Source organism: Melanerpes formicivorus, unplaced genomic scaffold (assembly GCF_026170545.1).
Source record: "Melanerpes formicivorus ecotype bairdi unplaced genomic scaffold, bMelFor1.0.p_v2 SCAF_1, whole genome shotgun sequence".
Taxonomy (NCBI): Eukaryota; Metazoa; Chordata; class Aves; order Piciformes; family Picidae; genus Melanerpes; species Melanerpes formicivorus.
Window position 1 is genome coordinate 36045772 of NW_027142353.1, and position 16427 is coordinate 36062198.

At 41.9% G+C, this 16427-nt stretch overlaps 1 protein-coding gene across 6 annotated transcripts in view; it reads right to left on the bottom strand.

Moving 5' to 3' along the window:
* TENM4 (teneurin transmembrane protein 4) overlaps positions 1 to 6084 on the bottom strand; it is a 736598-nt gene extending 730514 nt beyond the window's left edge. For all 6 annotated transcript variants that reach the window (XM_068140091.1, XM_068140118.1, XM_068140125.1 and 3 more), the window contains exon 1: positions 5808 to 6084. The gene's annotated coding sequence lies outside the window, so the exon portion shown is untranslated. The remainder of the gene's footprint in view (positions 1 to 5807) is intronic.
* Between the last annotated feature and the right edge of the window lie 10343 nt (positions 6085 to 16427).

Here is a 16427-nt window from a genome sequence, read left to right on the forward strand (position 1 = left end):
AAATGATCCTGGCTTCTCTTTCCCTTCACAAAGCATAGCATAGAAAGGAAGACTGATTTTATGCATAGACCAAATATTCTCCAAAGGACACAGCCCTAGACTGAAAACTTTAAGAAATCTTCAGTTTTTCAGTAAATTTATTAGCATTTGTGTGACTGAAGATGAAGCTTGTGAGCCCTTATTGCATACGTGACACTGACTGAAGTAAAACAGTAAAATAAGATTTAAACCTTCTGTTTTCTAACTTTTGATTGTTTAACTGAGTAACTTCCAGAATACTTTGAAGACTCAGTGGGTGCAAATGCATGAACAGGTAAGTGATACAGCTTCTGTTCAGTGTTTCAAGACAAAACTGCATTGAATAATTACCTAAATCCTAAATCAAAGGGTAGCAAGACATCTTCTGCTTTCACATTTGCTATTGCTGCCTGGGTAGCACATCTGCCACCAGTCCCTTAGCGGCAGTTATGGTGGCAGAGCAGGAATCTGGATTGCAGTGGTTTGCCCAGACTGTAGCAAATACTATCTCATTAAAGCTTGAGGACATGTCAGTGAAATCAAACTGAATCATCCCCATTTAAATGCACTGATAAATGTGGTTCAGTAAGCTCCTTCACCTAAACTGACCACTAACAACTCTTCTTCCCTTCTTTCTATTAGACAAGCAAGGATGTGCCACATCTTAGAAAGCAAATCTTATTTGGATTAGCAACATTAACTGCTATCCCTCTTTTGTTCCATAGTGTGTTTTCTTCCTTCTGGCTGCCAACATACTGGAAGAATGTGGATTTCCATGTTTGCTGCTTTCACAGACATCTTTACATTCAAAAGATCACCTCCGCTGACACCCAGCAGGACAGTATGTGACAATGTTTGACTCTCCCTACAGCACAAACAGCTTTGTACCTCACAATTTGTTATAAAGGCAGAAGAGTTTTGGTGGGCAAGGCTCAAACTTTCCATGAAATTGGAAGTTTCTGTAAGAAGTCCTTGTCACTTCACACAGCCAAGGAAGTGTGCTCTCCTATTCAGATTTTACCTCTGCTTCTAAAGATGCTCCAGGAAGAGTGATTCAGGACAGCTGGCAAGAAAGCCTACATATTTCTAAGAAAATTATTTGACTATCTGTGCAGTGCCAGCGAAATGGCACAGAGGAATGCAAATTCCACATGTATTCCTGACTTAAATATAAGACCTATAGCCACACTACAGCAGCACTCCTCAAGCTGTGCTGGTTATAGTTAAGAGATGAAATTTCTCCATTATTCTTTTTCCTTTTAAGCTACAGCAGAGAGGAAATATATCTGCATTTAAAGAAAATATTTAATTACAAGGGTTTTCCTCTGAAACATTGATCAAGGATCTATGAATACCCAATTCACTGGAAGTGGTGCACATTACTCTATCAAAGTGCCCAGCAATGCCAACCTGTTAGTTCAAAGCAGAAGCAGAATATTTTAGCTTTCAGTTACAATAAGCTATGCTGACAGACCTGGTAACAGGGCAGGTAAAAGCGAATCTTTAAATCTGAATTGACATTGACTTGAAGAGTTTCATTTCTTTGAATCAGTTCTAAGAGAGGGAAAGAGAGTTTCAAGCTGCTTCACTTTTAGATACGACAATTACACAATTATTAAACAGGAGAGAGTTTGCTCTAAAAAAGAAAAAAATAAGTCTCAAGTGCCTACAGAGATAAGATAAAAAAGAGAAAGTGATGTTAAAGAAGGTATCAAACAAGCAAGGTTTTGTTTATCCATCTTTTTTTTTTTTAAATTCTTTTTTTTTTTCTCCCCATAAATTTTTGAAACTGCCTTGATTTGAAATCCTACTAAGAAATCACATATGACACGCAGCATCCCTCCTGCCAAATCTCACTCATTGTGGCATTACTGCAATATTTGTAACTTTTGATCTGGAAACATCAAGTTACGTAAGATCATAGTTGTGCTTCTTGCAAGGATGTATTTCTGTTAGAAAATAAACCAGTGAAGATGGAACTCAAACAGAACTGGAAATGACTTTCCCAAGGAAAAGGTAGTTTTACTTAAGCATCTCAGCTATTTTTGAGTGCAAAAACTCAACATTTTATTCTCCTGAGCAGAGAAATGGTAAACTACCAGGTTAAAAATAATCTGAGCAGGCTCTTAATTGGAATAGTGTACATGTTGTAGAGAGAATGAAATAACATTTTAGTTATTCTGCACTCCAGCAAAGTAATCAACTAAAATAAAGGCAAAAAACCCCACAATCTCCTCACTTTGTAAAACAAGAGAACATTCCCCCCCTCCAGTGTACTATCTGCTCACCAAAACAAAAGGAAGGCATCTCATTTAAATGAGTTAAGCAAAATAATTAAGCTACCAGGAGTTCAAAACCCACTAGTCTTCTTAGTGCAAATCTCATTTCTTCCCCAGAACCACTGAACCCAATGTTTTCTCTCTTTTTCCAGCTATCTAGTAAAATAAGTCGGGAGGTGGGGAGAGAAAGGGTGGGAAGGGGGATGTATCTCCCACCAGCAACCAAAACTAGGCAAGTAGTTTTACTGTCTTCTCTTGATGCTTTTCCCCTATCCTTTAAAATCACAGAAGGCAAATTGTCCCCAGAAAAGCCTTCCTAAACCAGGCCCCCTTGCTAACAAAACCCAAAACTGTGAAGTTAACTTGTGCACCTCCTTTTGCCTTTTCCCCCTTCTCTTGTCAAAGACCAGTCTGAGAACCTCTTTCCACATCAAAGACCCTCTTTCTCCACCAAAACATGATTTTCTTTTCCTTCAGATCACTCTGATAAACGACAGATAAATTGAAAATGTGCCCGGTAAAGCTGTGCACACATGCACGCACGTACGGGTGGAAAGGGAGGGTGAGACACAGTTGCAGGAGTCCCTGCAGAGACACGATGCATCAATGTTGTGCCAATAATACCCAGTTCTTTTGACTTTGGGGAAAGAAGGGGGGGAAACTGAAACATGTTGTCCACAAAGTTACAACCTCTTTTCTCCCTGACCCAGCTTTGGGTGCCAACCCTCTTCCCAGGGTGGTCAGGCACAGAGCATTTGTCTGGAGGAAGCATAACCCAGGTAACATTTTTTACATGCCTGGGAAAAGCCTGGCCTCACACCATGACCTGAGGCACCCCTCCCCATCCCCAAACCTGCTGGAAACCAGTACAGACCCCACTTTTCCTTGCCTGTGCACTGGCTTGGAAGTCATATTTTTAAGGGATCAATGCAGCAAGGAATACTCATGGCCACAAAACAGCTTGCACCAGCAAGGACTGAGCCAGCAGTGTCATGGGCTGTGAGCTGGGAATTTAACAGGGAAGGGCAGCTCACGGTGGCCACAAACTAACAAATTCCTATAGGCTTGTAACCCAGACAGAGCCAAGCAAGCTGCTTTGAGGGGTTGTCTTGCTGCAAACCAGTGCAACAGAGATACGTCTTCCTACCTTTATGCCCCGCCACACACACACAGAGGGTACTAAATATATACATACACATACATGCATGTACACACTCACTGTTTTTTCCAGCCAAACCTATAAAAGTTCTACAGGCTGAGACACTAAGTGGGAGGCGCCTGGCTCTGAAGAGGCCAATGAAATAAATTACATACAAAGCACTGGCTCAGCCCCAACCTCCTCCAGCAACTCCGGAAGATGTTGGGGTTTTTGATGGCAAATGCTTTGCCCTTGCTGGACCCAGTGTGCGGCTGGCACATGTGGGCTGCTAGGATGGTATAGGTGTACACAGAAAGCCTTGGACATTGCAGGCACATATGGCAGACATGCTGGGAGCAGAGCACTTTCCATAGGAGGGGAGGGGCGAACATACTAGTAAGCAATTTTATTATGGTCAACGAAGCAGAAAGAAATTGGGTTGGGTTAGGCTGGGATCTGCCAAGTTCCCCACTCAACTTCTGTGCCCCAGAGCAGAGAGTAGCACACTACCAACTTGCCAGGCTACAGCATAAGTTTATCTATAGACAGAACAGACAACTTCCAACTTCAAAGCTCTGCTCTCTTTTTCTCACTTAATGTCCCTCCCTTCACACAGAACTTTCCTTAGGGAAAAGAAAGAAAGAAAAAAAAAAGGTGGAAAAAAAAAACAAACAAACACCCAGCTATAAATTCAAGATGAGACTTCACTGAAAAAAACCCAAAAGCTAAAGAGGAAGCTGGGGTGGAGGGGAAGAGATTATTTTGTACTTTGCGGGAAAGATATTATTGTATATTTTGCTTCAGGGTTTCAGCATTTGTTTGGGTTTTTATAATCATAGAGAACTGAACTTTCCTGGAAGAGCCATAAGCAAATGCATCCAAGATACAGAGAGGTTTCATCTATTTAGTCAATAAGTATTTAGCTAGCTCTGTTTTAGTTGTATCAAAACCAGAATTCAGACTGTGTATTCCATAAGACAAGGAAGACTGTGGCATCAATATATTTCTGCTGTGCTGTTTGTTGTTTGGTTGTGGTTGGGCTGTGATTTGTGGGTTTTTTTTGTTTGTTTGTTTCGTTTGTTTTTTTTTTCCCCAAAATCATGTGCTTAGGTGGTTGTAACCACTGTGAATTTCTAAGAGTGGCAAGAAAAAGTAAATACATACTGCCTCATCAATACTTTAAGGGATTATTTTTAAAATTATTTTGTAAAGATTTGGCATACCTTAACTACCACTTATTTCAAAGTAAAATATCCCAGATGTTAAGGGGGGGGGGGGGGGAGAAGGTGTGTGATATTTTTACAAAACAACTATGAAGAAATATGATGTCTGTTGGTAGCAGCCTGGTTTGATGTTCAACAGCCAAAATTTGTATTTCAAAATGCAAATTGCAGAGAATGTGAGCAAGAGCCGTAACTACTGCATTTCTCCCCGGCACTCCAGCATCCTTTCTCCAACGCCACACTGTTTGGAGGGGAGCTTTGAATACTGTTAGGGCATGGCTGGAAGCAGGGCTTTACCATTTAATGCCTAAGAAACAGAATTGTCACTCAAGTTGCAGTCAAGTGTATTTTTCTTATTTTTGTTGGAGGCAAACCCACCCTCCCGTGGAAAACGGGAGCCCCCTTCCCCATCCCTGACTCTACCACAGAGCCAAATGTAAACATACACACACACACACACTCCCACCACGCACCACCCTGCAGCAGGACATGGGGACGGGGTGGAGGGCTCAGACAGAGCAAAAGGAGCTTTGTGCAAGCTGAGAAATACCGAGGCTCTTCATTGCCCCCCCCCCCCCCCCCCCCCCCCCTTCGGCTTTTACTATTACATAAATAACACCGATTAATCTTGAAGATGCATCTTTGCTCCAGTGCCTCCAAATCTGAACTGCTGCCTTTCCCCCTCCCGACCCCCCCCCCCCCCCCCGACCCCCCCCCCCCCCGCCTTCTCCCCTCTCCCAGCACAGCCGCACCGCTCGGGGTGCAGAGGAAAGGGTTGGGCCGGGAAGCGGGGGCGGGGGGGCAGGCTGGGAGAAGCTACCCCAAACACACCCTGGAGCAAGGTCTTGCAGCTTGCAGGCTTGTGTCTGGTCCCCACCGCCCCAGCCAGGAGCCTCCAGCAGCATCTTTGCCTCCTGCTGAATTGCTGCAAACTGCGCGCGGAGGGAGCAGCAAGGCTGGGATGTGAAGGAAGGGAAGCAAGCTGGGCAGAGGAAGGGATGGTGGGGAAGAAAAAGCAGGGATTCAGGGAGCTTCTCCCAAGCCCCAACCCTGTGCCTGTGTCGTTGGTCGGAAGAGGGAAGGGGGAAGGGAAAACTGGAGGGAGGAGATCGTACAAATGCACTTTTCAGACCAAAAAACAAAGCTTACCATGTCTGCAGGCTTCTCCCCACTGAAATGCCACTTATGTGTCCAGCGATCCCAAAGTGGGCAACTACAGCCAGGCACCGGAGCTCATCGCAGCAGGCAGATCGGCAAGACACCCCCCCACCCCCACCCCCAAAAATCAAAATCAAAATTAATAATAATAATTGAAAAAAATAAGGGGGAAAAAGGGGGGAGGGGGGGCAAAAAGAAAAAAAAAAAAAAAAGATCGGTCCAGCTTCTTTCCTGGCAGGAATCGTCCCTGGTAGGACTGCCCAAAATAAGCAGCTGCAATCCAAAGGCTTTATTTAAAGCTTCCCCCCCCTCCTCCTCCTCTCCTTGCCTCGCTCTCTCTCTCCCTCTCTCTGTTACACACAGAGAGAAAGAGAGACACACACAGGTTACATGAATGGGAGGCAGGAGCCGGCGCTCCCGGGCTGGGAATGACAAGCACACATGGGCCGGCTGCTGCGCACCGCCCGGCGCTCGGCAAGGCACGGCTCGGCTCGGCGTGGGCACGGCACGGCTCGGCACGGGGGTGGCACGGGCGGGTTTGCGGAGGGGATGGGTATGGTATGGAAATGGGCATTAGGGGGGAAGGGGCATGGGGAAAAGACGGGGATAGGGGTGAGATGGGGATGGGCACGGTATGGCATAGGCATGAGTAGACATCGGTACAGCATGTCATGGACATAGAGAGGAGCTGGACATGGGCATGATAGAGTCATGGCATGGGCATGAGGCAAATGGGGACACAGGCATGGACATGAACATGTACACAGACAGAACCTGGGCATGGGCATGAGCATGGCCATCACAGAGTCCTGTCATAGGCATGGGGAAAGAGTAGACGTACACAGGGGAATAGCATGGACATAGGGAAGAGATGAGCATGGGCATGGACATGCATATGGTAGCATGGCATGAAGAGTACATGGGCATTGGTATGAGATGGGAATAGGCATGGACATGGGCATATAGATACACGGGTCACGGGTCATATAGATGCAGCTGTGTCATGGCATGGACATAGAGAAGAGACAGGCATGGGCATGAGCATGAAATAATCATGGCATACACATGGGACAGAAGTAGACATAGACATGGGCATAGCATGGGCACAGGGAGGAGGTGGATATGGGCATAGCATGTGCATGAGGAGGACATGGATGTTGGCATGAGATAGGCATGGACATGGCACAGGCATGAGATGGGTGGATATAGATGTAAACACAGCATGGGGAGGATGGCGTAGCTACAGCATGGCTATCAGGAAGGGATGGACATAGACACGACCACAGTCAAGGCATGGGAAGGAGATGGATTAGGATGCAGGGTGGAGAGTGGATGGGCGAGGCATGTTAAGGGCATGGACACAGGAATGGGCATGGTGAGATCAGCTATATGTGGACATAAGCATTGGGAGATAATAGGAAGGTGAGAAGATCTGCTTGGGCATGTGATAGGCATAAGGAAGGAATGATGCTGGCATTGGCTTCAGCATGTGAATGGGATGGGGATTAGGACAGAGACAACGATGGGGTGGGGATCTGCCTCAGCTGGTGTCTTCATGTCCTGGCCCTGGTGAGCCTCTCTATCTTCTTGGGGTCAGGTGGGCTTTGGCTTCAGCACATGTGATGATGAGGGGGAAAACTCTTGCATAATGGCAGGCTTTTGGGGTCAAAAAGCATCGCACACAGAGGTGTCAGGAGATTTAATCATTATTATAATTATTATTATTGCTGCTATTATTAATTTTAATATTTTTCTATAATTGTGTTGCTTGATAATTGAAATAAAATTCTCAGGAAGAATGTCCTCAAGATTTCAGTTGCATAATTTAAGGTTATTTCTTCTTTAGGACAAAGATCAATGCTGCTAGTTAGTGCCTTTTAAATATTTGTGGGGATTTAGTTTTGTTTTTAAACTGTATTGTCAGGAAATGATGCCTATTTAATATTGCTATTCAGCATGGTCTGAGGTGAGAAAGGGTTGTGGTATTGCTAGGTGTTAGGCCCTGCTACTTCTTCTCCCTGACCTTGGGCAAATCCCTGATAATTTATCCAGGATTCATCCCCTGTTGCCATTGACACTCAGCCTATCATTTTCTCATTCACCAAATAATCATGCTTCTCTGCTTCAGGTCCATCCTCAATATTTGCTCTTAGAAAACTTTTCAGCAACAATCTTCATGTGACTTACATTGGCATGACAAATCTTGGAGTGATAGTGGATCATGCCCTAAAACTGCAGTGTAAGAAGAGTGCTGAACATAATGGACTGCAGCACTTCACGCAGTGCTTTGAGCTACATGGAAACTGTCCTCTTCACGGCATACTTTTAAATCAGCCAGGTACAAGTCTGTTCTGCCTTTTTTATTTCTTGTCCTGAAATTTCCAGCCTTTGTGGGAAAGCAAAAGGTAAGATTGTATTTTATTCCAAACCCAGAAATCAGGGTAAAAAGGCACACAGCAAATCAGAACATAATCTTGAACAGCAGTTCTCCACATAAAGGCCTGCTTTGCAAAATAGCTGTTCACTGAATGGTTGTTTTTTTCATTCAGTCATATATATTAAAAATTAAATACATTTGGATTGGTCTTATTGCCTCTAGGATGTATTCCACATCAGGAATCTAGATTTTAGATATAGGTAATCTGGGATGTATTCCACATCAGGAATCTAGATTTTAGACGTAGGTAATCTGGGTCTCTGGAAGGGCAAAGTTTAATTGAGAAATATCTATATTGTTAGGAATAGCCCTCATCCATATTCAATGGTAATTGTATAAGCCTTTCAAAAATCATACAGTATGCAAGCTTCCAAAATTTCTGAACAAGAAACATTTCCATTTAAATGCCAAGAAGCAAATTTCCCTCTCTTGTTCAATACTAAATCAGTCACATGAGCAGCTTGCATTTGATTTTAGAAAGGAAATGAAACATCTTCACTTCCAATTGCATGTAACTTTTGCTTTTTCTTGTTCTTGGGGCTCTTACTCATTTGTGGTGCTCTCCTGCAGTTTTCAAATCCTTCCATTTAATCTGCCTGTTCACTCCAGCCATTTACTTACTTATTTTTCTAAACTCCAGCAACATTATTAAAAGAAAACTAGTAAACCCAAGCATGATGTAGAATGCCATTTGCTTGAATTCTGGTTGCTAAATCCAAGTCTAACAGTTCAACACTATTTGTGCAGTAGGCCTTTCTTTGTTGACAGAACTAGACAATGATGCTCTTGGAATGAGAAGAAAATGAAAGAACAATAATAATTTAATAGGAAAAAAAAATTACTACACTCAGGAAAATCCCCTTGCTTCAATTTACAGTGAATTACTGTGGTCACAGAAGTGTGCTGCATAGTGATTTGGAGCATATTTTATGAAGATGTACATTTCAAAATGTCAATGTTCACCAGCCTGCCATATTGTGCCTGTGTCCTGTACCCACAGTATCTTCACACATCTGAAATACTCCTTGCAAACAGATGCTAAGTCAAACTCTTTTCCAAATAGTGGGTTTTGTAGAATTTGTAAAGAAGCTACATCTGTGGAACAAGAAAGTGATTGAAAAGACTAATGCATGAGCCTATTAGACCTTGTATTCTAAGGAGAGCAGAGAGAGCAAGTCCTGGAGCTGCTGCTGAGATTATCACTTAATAGCCCTGATGTCGGGTTGTGTTTCTACGTTGACATTTGCTCCAACAAAACAAGGAAAACACCTATCCTTAAGTCCTCATTCATCAAGCTAAAAAAAAGTAGCAACATCTGCTGTGGTCAAAGTTGTTTGTTTCTTTTTATGTTGTTGTTTTTTTTTTTTTGGTTGGTTGGGTTTTGTTTGGTTGTGTTGTTTTTTTTTTTTCTGAAGAAGTTCAGTAGCAGAGGTGTCTTTGGTAAACCCTTTGCCAAGAGGTGCTGCACTAATTGACAGCCACTGCTAAATTTGTGGGGTTTTTTTCCTGCTTCCAGGAGAGTAATCCAGAGGGAAAAACTCATATATTTTAATCAATGGAAGTGAAACCATTTGCCTTTCAGAGACTATAAAATAATACACACCCCAGGGTTCAATGCTCTTTTCTACTCCTCCAGAATATTCTTAAGGGGAAGTCACTCTTTTCTTGATGAATGTGCAATTCAGATGTGGAAATATGCCATTCTTCATGCTTTCTCCATAGGGAGCAAAACGATTTCTGTAATTAAACCCTTTTTGCCAACATTTCCTGATGAGAATAGCTTTTTTTTTTTGCCTTTTTTTTTTTCTTTTTCTTTTTTTTTTTTTTTTCCCTCAGACAAGGGGAAAAGCCATATAGAAAAGAGTTTGCTAAACCAGCTCTGGAGGGTTTGACCTTTAAGCCTATATTTGAATTAGTCATCTTGGTTTAAAGGCACATGAGGATGAGGATGAGCCATGTTAGTAAGGTGAACCTTAAGTTTCTAATTAGGCACTGTTGAAAAGATACGTCTGCAGGACAAAGGAAGATATAGGTACCACTGCTAATGTTAGTCTAGCTATTAGGGATGACATTAGCACTGAAAACACACAGCCCAATTTTCAGCTCACTTTAGCAGCACCAAGTGTGCAACGAGGGTCCCTGTTGGGCTGATGCTGAAGTCTGTACTAAGACATCATTGCTGCACTGGTTCCCATGGTAGCTAGACCAAACGCTGGGTTCTCTGATATCTGTCAGGTTGTCATGGGCAGTGTAGGCAAAACTGGAATTAAATGAGGAATTAAGCAGATGTCTGAGCTTTTGTAGGACCTGGACCTGAAGTCCACAACGTGTTCCTTGTCACTACAGAAGGGAGCATGTAATATACAAAGATCAGGTATAAGGCAGAGTTTTAGCCACTCATTGCTGCACAACGGATGGCAGAGTTGAACCAGAGCCAGATGCAGAGCTGAATCCTGAGGTTCCCACTCTTAATCATGTCATGCCCCTCTTCCTCAGCTCCTGAGTGGGGTATTGAAGCAGAAATTACAAGAGTTCTTTATAAAGAGCAGAATTTCCCTCCTCTTCCTCCCCACTCCATGTGTGCATGCAGTTTAAATCAGCCTTCATTGACTCAGAGAGAAATCTTCACTGCTGGTACTATGAGGTGGACTCTAGAGCAGGAACACAGGAGTCTTATCACTCACAAGGATCTTTCATTTTCTAGCTGATTTTTATCAGGATGCTAAAGGATGGAGAGTGTTATACTAACTTGACTGTGCCTTTTGTACCATCTCACTGGATCTCAGGGCTTAAGGAAGACAGAACTGAGTATTTACCCACAGTACTGGATCTTATACCCTTGCTTTCCTTGTCTGCAAAACATCAGTGTCTGTTGTCATACCTGAGAGGCACACGATGGAGTTGATTCTGCTCCTACTGCTTACTCAGGAAAAGTTCCTATCAAGTGAATTGGACATTTGCCTGAGTGAGTGTTGCAGGATTCGGCCCATATGCTCCTCAGCTCTTATATTTGCATAGTGCAGAATATGCTTACAGTAGAGTGCCAATAAAACAAACCTATATACAGTAAGCACAGAAAAATCAAGAGCACAGTTAAGACCATTTGCAAACAGCAGCTGAGCTCTGCAGCTGACATTCAGGCTTATAACGCTGTCAGAGACCGTGCTCTGTCGTTGGTAATATGTACAAGATGATTATTTATAGGCAATTAGATGGAAAGCCCTGTAAGTGTACAGGTCTTTATTCCCCATCCTCTAAGCCTATTATTTTATTTTTTTCTTATGAATTATTTATATTTTAACTCTCTAAATGTGTCTTCTTTTTTTTTTTTTTTCTTTCTTTCTTTTTTTTTTTTTTTGTTTTAAACTATGGAAAGCCTTTCAGGAGGCCGCTTTAGTGGAAGACACTTCTTCAAGTAATTGCTCTGGTTTGTGCAGACATGCTGCCTACACCATATGTGGCCAACCTCAAATGAGATATTTGTTCATTTGCTGTAATGAAATACAGTGAGGACTCCTTTGTCTCCAGAAATTCCATGGATGTCTTATGAAGATGTGCATCAGGAAGGCGCTTGTCTTGTCAAGAAGACTTTAAACTACTCAGAGGATCAAATTCTGCCTTTTCATGGACAATCTTTTCAAAAATTTCAAGCTTTTTTTTTAATCCATGGGATAGGACAGAATATTTGTTAATCCACCATACATAATACCATGGTCATGAACAACTGTAATATAATGTAGCTTTTTAAAAAATGACCATAAATATATTAAAAGAACCTCCAAACAATAATTACCCTATTTCCACACCATAACTTCACATCAAGTTTTGCTCATCTCACCATACAAAATGGATGGAATATATGAGTTTTTTCTTTTTAATCATAATGAAATATGCAGCTTTTGTTAGGGAAACCTGGCTACCAATGTAATAGGGACACAGAAGAACCTGTTTAGAATGGCTATGTGAATGGGAATTGCTGTTAAATTGCAATGAAATACTACAGCATATCAAACAGTATCCAAAATCAAAGAAAACTTGGAAGACCATCCTTTACTCAGATTCACACCATAATCTTGTTGTGGAAGGAGACTTTTTGTGATGAGATCTGCTGGTTTAGACAACTGTGTAATATTTCCTCATTCTGTAATAAGACCGCCTATCTTGACTGACTTTAAATGACTCACCCTAGATTTATGCTTGTGCAATGCAAAATTCATATGAATAGTCCCATTCACATGCTAGATGCTCTTGGGAAATGAAGAGTCAGTTATTTCACTCATAGACAGCCCTGGTCTTGCTAAAAGAATGGGTCTGCTCTTGGGACACCTCCTTTGCCCTTTAAAGAATGAACTCTGAGACAGCAGAATCAAGCCACCATTTCCCCAGCACTTCCACTCCAGGCATCTCCTTTCCATGCATTGAACTGATCATTGACCTTTGAGATAGCCAAGTAAGCACATTATTGTGTGATTACCGAGAGAAAAGGTGAGCTTGCGGTAACAGCACAGCAGATTTGAGTACGATTACCGGCTCCAATACATATTTTCATCACTTGTTAATCTCTCTGGGCTCAGCCAAGAGGCCATCTCAATGAATTCTCACCAGACAAGTAAATAGCATTAATATTTCCTCTGTCCCCTTCCTGGACCACCTCCATCAGCAGACACACCACCACATACGAACAGGGAGCAATTGGGCTCTGCTCCCTCTTTCTGCTCTGTCCTCCAGATAAATTGTGTTAGTTTACTGGCAAAATCTAGTTTGTATTATTGTTTGCACTTCAGAGTCAATATGGATATGGAAGAATAAGCTGAAATATATGCCTTGTGCATCATTAATAATAGCGTAGCATCTCTGTAACTATGTGACAATTCCCAAACACTCTATTTAACAGTAAGCAATTTATCATCTCTGCCATATCCCGACCAAGCAGTTCAGATTCCCCAATTTACCAGAAGCACTATTCTCTGTGCCTATTTCTAGTGCTTATGTCAAGACAGACGAACAGTCTATGTGCTGGCTTTCAACTCAGAACATCCAGGTTCAGTTCCCTGGTGTAGCAAAAAATAATCTAGGCTTTGGTTTCCTCTATATAATATACAGAAAAAAATACTTCCTCCCTTTATCAGATGTTGTGAGGATAAATGTGTTAAAGACTGTAAGTCCCACCAGTACTACAATAGCCATAATTATCTCAAATAGATACACATGGTGCAAGTGCAGTGATATTTAATACATACCCTATGTGTGTAAAGCATGAGTCAGGGCTGATACAAACACAGATTGTGCTAAGGAGTTAAAAATGGTGCTTACTTGCATGCTCTTCCCTGGCTCACGTTCCATTAAAGTTTGTATGTCACAGACCAGCTTCGTCTCACAGTCACGATGGAGCACGTCTACTTAAGTCAGTGGCTTTATCCCAGTTGTACATTCATGTAGGCAGGAGCCCATTGTCTGGGCTGAGACACTCAATCTGGAAGAGAAAGAATAAAAGGACTCCAGTGTGTAAAGTCATTCATTACAATTTGGAATGAACAAGGAAATCAGTGGGGTTGCTGGAGGTTAAGCAAGGGCAGAAATTGGTCTTTTATCATTAAAATGTCATAGGGAAAAAATACAAAAAGCAATAGATCTAATCCTGCACATCTCTACTCATGTCACTTGCCTTTATTCATTGCACAGGGTCACAAAGAAACAAGCATGTATATTTGCAGGACCAGATGCAAAATTCATTTGTAATAGAATTTCATAGACAAGCAACTTTATTTTTTTTTTCCTTCCCCTAGGATGGAGCTCCAATGAAATTTTGATATGACCTTTATATACTTTTTAGAAAAAAACAAGATTATTTGGCTTGCCATCCTATATAAGTAAATTTTCTACAGTAACTTGGAAGTCAGAGACATGAGAACATTCCTCAGTAGGCAGTGAATATTTTTTGAGATTGGACCTGAATTTCAGTGATTTTTTTTTACAAAGAACTTTTGCAGTGAAAGAAAAGAAAGAAACATGATTACAAAGCTTTTGATACTCAAGAAGCATCAGATTACCAGGAAATGTGTTAGTGAAAGTTGTTCTGAAGTGCTCCAGTAACATCTGTGCTTATTTTATTGTACTGGATACCCTTAGCAGTGATGTCTTTATGCACAGCATCAAGATCATGAGAAGCTTTAATAGCTATCCTAAAAATTTAAATAAAATTGTAACACCATCCCCTTCAAGAATGCAGCAAGTGACATTACTTTCTGAAACTTTATGCTGTCTCTATTTCAAGACTTCCCAACACAGCAGCTTCTACAGGGAAGCATCAAGACTCCAAACACAGCAGCGAGGACAACTCAAAGCACTTTTGATGATCAACTGTTCTTCAAGCAGGAAATCTGGCTCAACCAAGGGTTCCTCCTCTCTTTCCTGTGTGTGTGTAGATCTGATAACCACTGGAGATAGATTTTGCCCTCATATCATCTCTGCACATGTTCCTTCTCTCAAATATGGTATTGCACCTTTTGGTTTCTTTACACTCTCCACCTCATGTGCCAGGTCACTGGGAGCCAGAGTATGCTCAAAGCAGAGATGCTACAAACATTACTGTCTGTATCTAGGAGGCTAAATAAAACAGCTGCTTGATCCTGTAGACTTCTACTCAATCATGAGTCTAACAGAGATGAAGCAGTGGAAAACCTGAACTGCTACCATACTGCACTACTGATAATCGCCAGAGTTGAACTTTTGCTGTTCCCTTTTTACATTTAGAGACTACAGCTTTAGAAAGTGACACTTAAGTGGTGGATTTAATATTCAGTAGACAGTAGCTTTAAAAATGGTCTTTCTTCTTTGTCAGCAATCCCCAGTTATAGGTTATGTAGCCTGTTAGGCCTGATCATGCCTGATCCAGCCATTTTCAGAGTGCAACTGGGTCAAAGGATGAGTTCAGTCATCTGCAGGATGAGAAGCTACAGTCTTAATATGCTATTTAATTCATCCTGTTGGGCTGGTAAAGAAAACCATCATAAAAGGTTTCATGAGCCTATTGGGTTGGATTAAGAAAAACCACACAAGTGTCTTTAAATGACAAAGGAGTAATGCAGTTAGTGACAAATCTGCCTTTCTTTCCCTTTCTCTTTTGAGTGAGAAGCTACCCCAGTCTGCAAATCTACTGAAGACAAAACAGGACTTAAACTCACACCTTCAAAATAAAATAAGGTACTTCACTTACTTTTCCTCTGCGTCTTTTTGCAGAAGTGCCTTACACAAAACATCTGTCAAGGAAGGTCATATTCTCCCCTTCCTATAACCCCACACTGGTAGTGCTCAGACCCAACAGCCTCTTTTCCTGAGGAAATAGGCTTTTATAGGAGTGTTGTCTGTCCATATGGCTCCCCATCTGTCAATCCTGCACCCAGCAATATATTCTGAACCTGGTGGCTAATTTCACCCCACCTCTCTAGGGGGGAAAATGCTTAAAAGATATAAATATCCCACGTGGTTTATGGCAATGAGTGATATGGGAGACCAGGACAAAGCACAGCCCATTTGAGTGAAAGGTGGTGGTATAAGCTCGTTAGCTAATTGCTTGGCTCAGGCTGCCAGCTGGCCAGTCAGCATGGGCAAACTGGCCAGCTCAGATACCTGTTAGGGACTTCTTGGATATTCACACAATGCATTTGGCCAGCCAGCAGAGATGGAAAGGAGGCTTTTGCAGAAAGAATATATGTGTACAAGGGTTGACAATACATGGAAATGAAAATGTGCTGAGGGCTAAGGTCAAAGAGAAAATGGTGTTATTGAAGTGGAGGAGCAAACAATGACTGGAAGTTATGATTTGTGGAGGAGGGATTTGTTATTTAAATTGCTAATAGAATGACTTGGTTGTTTCTCTTGTGTCAGAGGACAGGGTTGGATTTAGCCTCTCCAGTGAAGACTTCCCTCCTTTTTTTTCTTCAGAGCCTAACAATTACTCTGTTTAAAAATAAAGATCTGCATAATCCTGTACCTTGTTTAAGATAATTACCAAAAGGGAGAGGTTAAGAAAAGAGCATGAAAACAAGGCATGAGCAGAAAGCAACCTATGGAAGGAACCTTATTATTCTTTCTCCACAGCCAAAAAGCAGAGGCACCAGAAAACATACTGCATTGCATATCAAAAGTTCAATTTAAAATGCTCTTAGTAAAGA